This window comes from Lutra lutra, chromosome 13 (genome assembly GCF_902655055.1).
Source record: "Lutra lutra chromosome 13, mLutLut1.2, whole genome shotgun sequence".
In the NCBI taxonomy this organism is placed as follows: domain Eukaryota; kingdom Metazoa; phylum Chordata; class Mammalia; order Carnivora; family Mustelidae; genus Lutra; species Lutra lutra.
Window position 1 is genome coordinate 34,540,701 of NC_062290.1, and position 11,113 is coordinate 34,551,813.

Here is an 11,113-nt window from a genome sequence, read left to right on the forward strand (position 1 = left end):
TGCTACCAGGGCTTGGGTCTGCAGTTGGATCTTCTGTTGGAGTCTGGCTTGGCACTTAAGTTCTGCTGCCTCCTCTCAGGAGTTAAAGACTTTAAATGCCATTTTCACCAGATCCGAAATGGGAGTTTGAGGGCCCTCCTCCACTTTCTTTAATTTTTTCTGAATGTCAGTGGCTCATTTATTCTGAGAAATAAAGTGGGTAGCTAAAACAGTCACCCCTGCTGGAGAGGCTGGGTCTAGGCAAGTGTATTGAGTCAGCACCTCAGTAAGTCGGTTAAGAAACATGGCCGGGATCTCGTTTGGTTCCTGAATGACCTCCCTAAGTTTATCATAGTTGACTGCCTTAGTTAGAGGCTGCCTGCATGCCAGCTATAAGGCACTGGACCATGCGGTCATGGTGCCGGCAGCCATCTTGGCCATGTTGGTAGTCCCATTCAGGCTCCACGGCTGGGACTGCCTGAGCACCAATGGGCATGTTGACATCAGTAAGATGGACCTGATCAGCATGTTTTTGGGCTGCAGCCTGAATGCGCTCCCTCTCCTCTGTGGTGAGGGTGGTAGTTTGGACCACATGTAGGTCATGCCAGGTGAGGTCATAGGCCTGGGCCAGATACTGGAATTCCTTTATGTAGTTATCAGGGTTGGCCAAAAAAGAGCCCAAACGTTTCTCAATTTGGGAAAGGTCTTGCAGAGAGAAGAGCGCATGAACCCGAACAACTCCTTCAATTCTGGCAACAACTCCCTCAACTCTGGCAACTCCCTCAACTCTGGCAACTCCCTCAACCTCAACTCTGGCAACTCTTATTTAAGAATAAATCGGGGGAGGGTTTTGGGGCCCTCATGCAGGTGGAGATGAGAGGGGAGGCCAGAGGAGATGTGAGGGGGGGTTCAGTGGGGGCCACACCAGGAGCAGATTCCAGTTTTGGGGGTTTGGGGATGAGACGGGGATAGGGGTGTTGGAGTAGAGGGGGTTAGGGGGCATAGGGAGAGAGGGACCTTGGGGTATGGGATCACAGTAAGGAGGAGGAGGAGGAGGAACCGGGGGCCCTCTTGTCAGTGGGTGGGTGAAGCTCTCCAGGGTTTCAGAAAGGGGAGATGGGGAGGAGAGGTCTGGGTCTTTGGGAGCAGTGGGTGGCAGGGTATGGGGAGGGGAGCAGGCCAAGAGGACCTGTGAAGTGAAGTACTGAGAGCAGAGGGAGGGGCGAGAGTGTAGAGTTCAGAAAGCCTGGACATAAGAGACCTCAGCCCATTTGCCTTGGTGTCTGCCTAGGTTATTTAGGTCCATAAGAATCTGATAATTAAATGTGCGTTCCGGAGGCCATTGGGACTGATTGTCTAATCAGTATTGTGACCAAGTGACAGGATAGTAACGTCACTTTCACAGGTCCTGGTCTAGTTCCAGGGCTTTAAGATTGGCCAACAGGCACCCCAGGGGTGTTTTAGGGTGGAATTTGGGTTGGGAGGTCCCCATGATTTGTTGCCAAGCAACCCAAGGGCTGGAGGAAGGCGGCCTCTCGTCCACCACTGGGTTGCGGAAGAACTGTGTAGAGTGCAGTGGAGGTTAGGATGTCTCCCAGCCTCTCGGAGTCATGGAGGTCACCTGGTGACCAGCGGGGTCTGCCCTGACACTGCCACAATTAGGGCAGGGCTTTCCTGAGGGAGGCGCGGAATCGGGGGAAACTCCCCATGGCTTTGGAAGTGGCATTCGGAAAGGCAGGTCCAGGTCCAGAAAGGGAGAGGAGAGTGCCTCCTCACCGGGGTGGGGCTTGATCTCCTCCCAGGTTTCGGCACCAAATGTAAAGTTTTGCAGGCAAGGTAAACACAATGCCAGGCAAGGTAGGCACAAGGCAAGATTTATTAAAGGCACTCTCTGGTGAAGTTTCAGGGCTCAGGAGAAGGGGAGCCAGGACAGTCGCTCTGGGAGGAGGTGGGCACTCTCGGGCAAGGTTCTGAGACTCCGGAGAGAGGAGTCGGGGAAGTCGCACTGGGAGGGAGTCGACGGGGTCTTTTATCTGGCCAAGGCAGGGCACGGGTTCACATCCATACATGGTAAGGTATTTGGTGATCAGAGGGTATGGGGGACGGTCCCGATACTTCTGTTTCTTGCATAGGTATGGGGTTACCTATGGAGATGTGACCTGGGCATACATCCTTTTGGCAGGAGAGTCAAGGGTTAAGGAAGGGGGGGCTCTGGAAGATGGCGGCCCCAGCGGTCATTTCTATTGTTCCTCCTGCATTCCCAGAGCTGCCCACCCAACAATACCCACACATACACTTTTCTATCAATCTTACCTGCTTTCTTATCCCTTTTGTGCTTTTATCTTTCCAGAATCTAAAGTTGCTGTTATAAAATCTTTCACTGAATAATGATCTTTATCTTTCAAGTAGTTTTATGTTTCTGACCCATCCCATAACAATTTCTGTTCCTAGAAAGATGCACTAGCATACAAAAAAAAAACAAAAAACAAAACAACGATACCTACTTCTAGAAAAGAATCCTTTCCTAGAAAATTATTTTACTTATAACCCTGATACAGAAATCTATGTCTAATCTTAGATGCTCAGATACAAAATAATAATTAACACTTATGAAGCCCTAATTATGGACAAGGTGCTATTCTAAGCAATCTATATGGACTATTTAATTTTTTAAACAGATCTGTGAGGTAAATACAGATGAAAAAAAACCTGAGACACAAAGAGGTTACGTAATTTGCCTAAGTTTACAACACTTAAGTTAGTTGGGGAGCTAGAATAGGAACTCTGGCAGCCTGTCTCCCTCTTCTTAGTGGCCATGGGGGTCAAGACAAACTCCAGAACTAAGCAGACAGAGTGTATTCTCTTTTAGCTATAAATTCCCTCTGAGATGCCCAGCGAACAGGTAGGTACCCTACTGTTATGTCCTTTCTGGTGATTTTTTCAAAGACTTATCAAACCGATTATCTCAACTGGACAGGAGTTGCCAGATAATGCTATCAGGCAAGAGGCCAGTAAATTGTCCTGAAAGGCAATGTAGTGATCAAGAAAGATGTAGAAAACATTCAGGGGCCTGCGTAGGCTGATAGAAACGACACCAGTGAGCTTTAGCTTTTAGAGCAAAACAAAAGCATCATGATCCCTTAACCAGCTTCAGAGTAGTGAACCTAATATCAGGCACAGACTGGCAAGTGCTTGGTAAATGTGTGATATACAGAGATTTAAGTCCCAGCAAATACCATTATGCCTTGATTGGTTTCCTAGGGCTGTCACACAAAGTACCATAAACTGGGTGACTTAAAACAACAGAAAGCTATTGTCTTGCTGTTCTAGAGGCTAGAAGTCTGAAGTTAAGGTTATCTGTAGGGCCCTGCCCTTTCAGAAGCCTCTAAGAGAAGATCCTTCCTTGACTCTTCAAGTTTCCTTGGCTTGTAGATGCACCATGTCTCAGTCACTGCGTCTGCTGTCATGAAGTGTTTCCCTGTGCACATAAGTCTTCATGTAACCCTCCCCAAACCCTCCTTGAAGGATTCTGGGTGTATTAAAGTAAGGTCTTACCCTAGTAATCCTAACTTGATTAGATCTGCAAAATTTCTGTTTCTAAAAAGGTCACATTCCCAGGTACCAGGGATCAGGATTTCAATACTTCTTTCTGGAAGAAACAATTCAGCCCTTAAGATGCCTGAGCCATCATGACTCCACTGTTCTCCCAGACACCATTCCTTGGTTATAGCTGACTTTTCCACATCTGTCTTCTTCTTCCCATCCTCTTTGCTCCAATTTGCAAAGGCTGTTGAGCCTGTGATATTGTGATTTATAGGAAATCATATTTAGTCATTCAGATGTAGATCTTTTTTTTTAAAGATTTATTATTTTAGAGAGAGAGAGCGTGCTCACTAGCATAAGCACTTGAATGGGGGAGGGGCAGAGAGAGAGAATCTCTAGCAGACTCCCCAGTAAGCATGGAGCCTGATGTGGGGCTTGATCTCACAAATCTGAGATCATGACCTGAGCTGAAACCAAGCATTGGATGCTCAACTGATTGAGCCACCCAGGCAACCCTCAAATGTATATTTCTCATATTTGGTCTTTATCCAGTTTGTGGTTCAAAACTCCTAAAACCCTTGGAATTACCAAAGTGAAGAGAGTGACAAATGTGTCTTTTGCTGGGTTAATCACATGAATTTTAGAGCCCATGGAAGGATGAGAGTTAGTTGCCTGTGGAGCAAACCATGTGATTAGAGGGTTGGAATGCCACCCCTCACCTCTGGGGAAGGCAGAGAAACTGGAGATTGACTCAGTCACCAATGGCCACAGATGCAGTCAATCATGCCTATGTAATGAAGCTTTCATAAAAATTCAAAGGACCAGGTTCAGAGAGGTTCCCAGTTGATGAATGCACAGAAATTTGAGGAAAGTGGCTGCTTGGAGGGAGCATAGAAGCTCCTTGTCCTTTACCTACACTTTGCTCTATGCATTTCTTCCATCTGCATTCCTGAATTATAACCGGTGATCTACTAAATATAATGTTTGTCTGAGTTCTATGAATCATGCTAGCAAATTAATTGAACCCAAGGAAGGGATCATGGGAACCTCTGATTTATGGAGCCAGTAGGTGAGAAGCTCAGTTAACAATCTAGGCTTGTGACTAGCATTCGTTGAGGGTGACAGTCTGGTAGGACTGATCCCTTAGCCTATGGAAGTTGACACTATCTCTGAGTAGACAGAATCAGAATTGAGCTGAATTGTAGAACAAGCTGCTGATGTCAGAGAATTGCTTGTTGGTGTGGGGAACCCCCTCAAAAAATTGAAATTGTTGTGGGATACTCCAGCTGAATGGGAGCTGGTGGCCCTTGTGGTGAAAGAATTCACGCAAGGCAGAACAAAAGAGATAGAAGTTTATTGACTATACCAGAAGGGACATGTAGACAGGACAGCAAAGGAGAGACTATGTGTGACCAAGCAGTGATTAGGGGCCTCAATTATAGAGCAGAGGGAGGATGTAGAGGAACATATGGAATTTTCCTTCTTGGTAATCTTAGGAACTGAACTTAGTTGTAATTGGTTAGGGCCTATGGCTATTTCAGGGTAGGTCACTTAATGATCCTGTTTGTATTCAGCGTGGTGATTGCTGTGGGCCCTTTTACCTTACTCAGGTTCCATTGTTGAAGCTCGTTGCCTAAAAAAGGGGCCTCTACAACTGGGTCCAGAACCTCTTTGTGGTTCATACCCCACAAACACTGTCTGCTCATTGATAACACTGTCATTGTTTCATGTCTTTCTTGAGTAATCATCTCTGGGAAAGGACTTTTGAAATGAGACCTCTTTATCCCCTCTGACACTACATTCACTCTGCTTTTAAAACTCCAAACTACACAGTCTTTGATAGCAATTTTGCATTAGTTTATCTTCATAAATGAATATTCCACAACACAATATTGAATGTCACTGGGCTGTCTTCTACCATGCTACCATACCAAGCTGCCAGCAAATTCCCACCAAGTCGGTATCAGAATGTGGAATTAGTGACTAATAAAATGAAATAGACAAAAGGAAAATGCTGAGTTATAGGAGGGGTAGGCATGATTTATGAATATCATTAGCTGTTCCTAAAAGAGCATTTATGTGATTACATGAATACAGAAATGCAATGCAGTATTTTAGAATTTCACTCGTCACTGGGACACTATGAAGCAGATGGACTGTGTGACTGATGATTCAATAATTGCCCTCATTAAAAGTGTTCACATTTTAATTTCTTTATAGCCCCCATCCCCACCTCATTCTGTGAAGGGCTGAGGGATGAAATGTTTTTGTCCTTGTCAATAAATAGATAATAATTGAATTTGCTTTGATTTCCTGGGGTGCCCCTTCCCCACCTCTGAGTTCCTGATTGACAGCTCAGAAGCCTGGTAAATTGTTGGAGCCAACCTCCTCTGTCTCAAAGGCTAGAGATATCACAGGATGATCTTCCTTTTGTCTTCATGATCTCATACAACAGCTCCCCTGACACACAGAATGTGTGCTCATGTCTTCCCAGTTGCTACACCATATATATCAGGCATGGAAAGATGAGCTGACAACTTTGAATTCAAGTTTTGGAATTTCATTCACCCCTAGATATAGGTAAGAACAAACCAGAGCATATGGGATGTGGAAGGTGAATGGTAGGAGTCAACAACTACAGCAGGGATGGCAAGAGGGACACTGGAGCTCAAACCCAATAACTTAGTTATTATTGTGTGTCTGTTGAAATCACAGCATCTGCAGATCAGTAGGATGGTTTCTGGCTGGAAAGGGTTTAGCACTGGATGGACCAACTAAAAATGAATGATTTTTTTTCTCTTTATATTTATTTATTTGTTGCATTTATTCATCAGGAAAAAAGCATTATCCACTAGCAAGAGATCTAGGTTCTAGTCTGAATCATGCCACTGAGTAGCTGTGTAATCTTGGGTGGTCACTTTACCTCTCTGGACCTCATTATCCTCAGTGCCCAGCTCTACAGCTTTATGATTATATGAACTATTGATTGTCTAATAAGTAAGAGGTGTAATGGGACAAGGAATCACTGACCACAATACTAGACCTTATTAAGAAGTCCATGGTCTCAACTAGAGGATATTATGCTAAGTGAAATAAGTCAATCAGAGAAAGACAAGTATCATATGATCTCACTGATATGAGGAATTTGAGAAACGAGAGGGAGGATCATAAGGCAAGGGAGGGAAAAGTGAAACAAGATGAAACCAGAGAAAGAGAGAAACAATAAGAGACTCTTAATCTCAGGAAACAAACTGAGGGCTGGAGTAGAAGGTGGTGGGAGAGATAAGGTGGCTTGGTGATGGACATTGGGGAGGGTATATGCTATGCGGAGTGCTGTGAATTATGTAAGACTGATGAATCACACACCTATACCCCTGAAACAAATAATACATTATATGTTAATTTTAAAAAAAGAAGAAGCCCGTGGTATCTGTGGGATAAAACACAGATGCATGTAGAGAAAAATAACATCATAGAAGCCATTTGGCTTCCCTCACCCCAAAGGCTAGGTGTGACAATGACTGCTTTGACTTTAGGGAAAGAAGAGAAAGCCCTTGGGATTAGCTATGGTTCAGACCACTCTGTTCAAACCCTCTTTGGGGCAGGGGTTTGAGAAATAGAGAAGGGTAAAAATGGCATACTGTGGGGGAAAATAGTATGAACAAATATTCAGGCAATAGAATGTGTTAGGTATCTTTTGATAGATAATGAATGAGCATGTCCACTTTTACAAAAGTTTCTTGAGGCTAATTTGAATTGCTATAGAGCATTGACAAGCTCCCAATGTTGGGGGGAACATAAACCTCTTCCTCAATTTCCCCAAGATCTCTATCCAGAATTGAATGGACTTGGGTTCACAAGAAGGAAAGTCCTAAATGCTAAATAAAAGAACAGAATGTGTAAGGATGAGAGTGTTACTGAGAATTGGTAAGAGATAGGCAGAGATATGAGATATTTAACAAGGGAGTGGCCTGAAGGGCAGATCAGAGGAAGCCAGACTAAAGCCAAAGAGGCTGCCTGAGGAAGTCAGGTACAATAAAAGTTGTAACCAGGGCAAGGCAGAGGGGAGTGGGGGGGAAGAGGGAAGGGATTTGATTCCCCAGCAACATATTCCAATTTGAAATGTGTGCTTCCCCTTTTATATTGAGCATTATATTTGTAATCACATGCTCCGTGTCTATTTTTCCTACTACAATATAAGCTCCTCACAGGGCATGATTATGTCTGCCTTTTTAGAAAGGCAGTATCTCCAGGACCCAATATGGTGGCTGCCCCAGTGGAAGTACTCAAAAAAGTTTTGGGAACAAATGAATGAACGTAAGGCACACTGTGAAGGAAAGAACAACAAAATTTGGAGTTAAAACTTCTGTTTGGTAAAGGGAAGCATGATGACAGAAACCGGAAGAAGTAGAAACAGCTATGGTGGAAGAAAAATTATGCTGCTAGATGAATTTGAAGTGATCCTGGGATATCCATATAGAGATGTGCAGAAGGTCATTGGAAATATTGGATTATATGCTGAGAAAACTGCCAGTGTGTCCTCCTTTAATACAGAAAATTGAGCTGGTTGGGTGAAGTCCTTTGATTCCTAAATTCCATTTGGCAGAGAATACATTAAGGTCATGTATCCAAATTAAAAAAAAAAAATGCACAAAACTAAGAAGCACAGTTACCTTTTTCCTCCCCAATCTAGTCCTATGTCAGAAATTTAAATACCTGCTTTTATGCCATTTTTACTTTTAAGAGACACTTTTTGGTAAATTAAAAACTTGTGTTTTTTTTTTTCTTTTTAATATACTCAATTGAATTGGAAAAAATCATTGTATGAATTAAAAGAAAATGTTAGGTTAGGGGATGCTTTTTATTTATTAGTGGTATTAATATCTCCTTTTAGTTGGGGTGATTTTGTGCCCATCTCTGGATGCCAAAGGAATGTCAATGGTGAAAGATCTTAAGCTTTGATATCATACTGATCTAAACTTGAATTCTGAGTCCACCATTTTTTACGAGTTGCTTAATTGCTTTGGACCTCACTTTTCTCATCTATAAATTGGGGTTCTATCACCCACCTAACAGATTTTGTGAATGTGAAATACACACAGTTTTGGGTTGAGCAGTAACCTCCCAAACATTTTTCCATCTCTTAGAACCTGTGAATATGACCTGATTTGGAAAAAGGGTCTTGCAGATGTAAGGATCTCAAGATGAGATCATCCTGAATTTTTTGGAGGACCCTAAATCCAATAACAAATGTCCTTTTAATAATAGACAGACACAGAGAAAGCCATGTAGAAAGGGAGGCAGAGACTGGTGTGACATTGTCAGCTCCCAGAAGCCAGACAGAGCAAGGAAAGATTCTTCTGTAGAGTCTCCAGAGGGAGTAAGTCCCTGACAACACCTTGATTTCAGACTTGGGCTCCAGAACTGTGAGAGAAAAATCTGTTGTTTTAAGCCACCAGTTTGTGGAAATTTGTTACCGCAGTCCTGGGAAACTAATACACACACACTTATGTACTCACTTACTCTGTCCACATACACACTTCCTAACTGCTAGTTCTTGTCCCTCATTCTTATTGAAACCACCACACCCCAAGCCTTCTTATAATATAAAAGTAAAACAAAATGACTGCTGGGAACATTTCACTGGAGGAATTAAGAGAATATCTTAATATCAAGTGTGAGCGGGTAATTATGAGACACACAAGGAGAACAAATAAGGGAGTGATAGCAGAAGAAGAAGAAAATGAAGACGTAAAGAAGAAATGGGAGAAAAAAAAGGAAAAACAAAATGCCCTCTGCTCCCTCCATCAGATCTTAGAGTCCTTCATGGTGGGCATTCAGTGGAAACCAAAAGGAAATAAGAGGAGACATATTAAAGTGAGGAGAGCCACAGATATTTCAACTGTGCCCTCGTGGCATTTCAGAGCTGCTACACCATCAATCTTACCAGGTTGGAGGGACTGAGATATGGGGCTATTGTCAAGTGCAACTTTCATTAAAACCAAAGCCTTTTGGCTCCTAATTTTCAATCCACTAAATGTACAGTTTCTGCTTGAGATCCAACAAACATCACTCATTCTCCCGTTTTGCCCAGCTGTCAGATAGAAAGTTAAAAGAAATATTAGGTATAATATAAGAAACTACAATAATCACAGCAGTCATAATCCCTGCTGTAACACTATATTTTTCTGAGTACATTAGTGACTTGTCATTTCTAAAGAGCATTTATTTAACAGTAAAGTTATTTTCTCTGCATCAGTGGCCCACATTCAAAAATTAAAAAAAAAAACTGAAGTTCCCAAGTATAAGCCATTTAAAAAAATATTAGTATAAATAATCATATGGCGTAAGGAGCATATTAGGAATAGAAAGAAAAACCTCTTCTTTCAGTCCAAACAAATATATAATGCAACTGGAATAATGAAATCAACCAAATACCAGGTGATTGTAGGCTCTCCTATAATTTCTCCAGGAAAAAAAAAAAAATTTCCTGATGCCCTTGATAATCACGGCTTTCTTGGTCTCTCATCTCCCCAGTCCCAGTGGAGGTACAATAGCTCTAGGACAATTATATTAAGTCCTGAGAGAAAGGCTGTGGTCACTTGCCATATGGTCAGTAGTCATCCTGATAAAGTGACATAAAAAAGTGGCTATACAGATTTGTGATTTATTGAAATAATTGAATCAGGGTCTTGTTTTGGTTTGTTTGTTACCGTAGTTAGGCTGGGAATCCAGAAATTCTCTTCCCTGTACACTTTGCCTCTACCTCTGGAAATAGAGACCAACACTGTGTTTCTAAAGATAGTGGTTAAACATAATTAAACAAAGAGAACTCCTCAAACTCAGCACACACAAAATAGATAATCAAGTCAAAAAATGGGCAGAAGACATGAACAGACACTTCTCCAAAGAAGACATACAAATGGCCAACAGACACATGAAAAAATGTTCATCATCATTAGCCATCAGGGAGATTCAAATCAAAACCATGTTGAGATAGCACCTTACACCAGTTAGATTGGCCAAAATTAACAAGACAGTAAACAACAAGTGTTGGAGAGGATGTGGAGAAAGGGGAACCCTCTTACACTGCTGGTGGGAATGCAAGTTGGTTTAGCCACTTTGGAAAACAGTGTGGAGATTCCTCAAGAAATTAAAAATAGAGCTACCCTATGACCCTACAATTGCACTGCTGGGTATTTACCCCAAAGATACAGTTGTAGTGAAAAGAAGGGCCATCTGTACCCCAATGTTCATAGCAGCAATGGCCACAATCGCCAAACTGTGGAAAGAGCCAAGATGCCCTTCAAGAGATGAATGGATAAAGAAGATAAGGTCCGTTTATACAATGGAATATTATGCCTCCATCAGAAAGGATGAATACCCAAGTTTTGTATCAACATGGATGGTACTAGAGGAGATTATCCTGAGTGAAATAAGTCAAGCAGAGGGAGTCAGTTATCACACGGTTTCACTTACAAGTGGAGCATAAGCAATAACATGGAAGACATTGGGAGTTGAGAGGAGAAGTGACTTTGGGGAAATCTGAGGGGGAGATGAACCATGAGAGACTGCAAACTATGAGAAACAA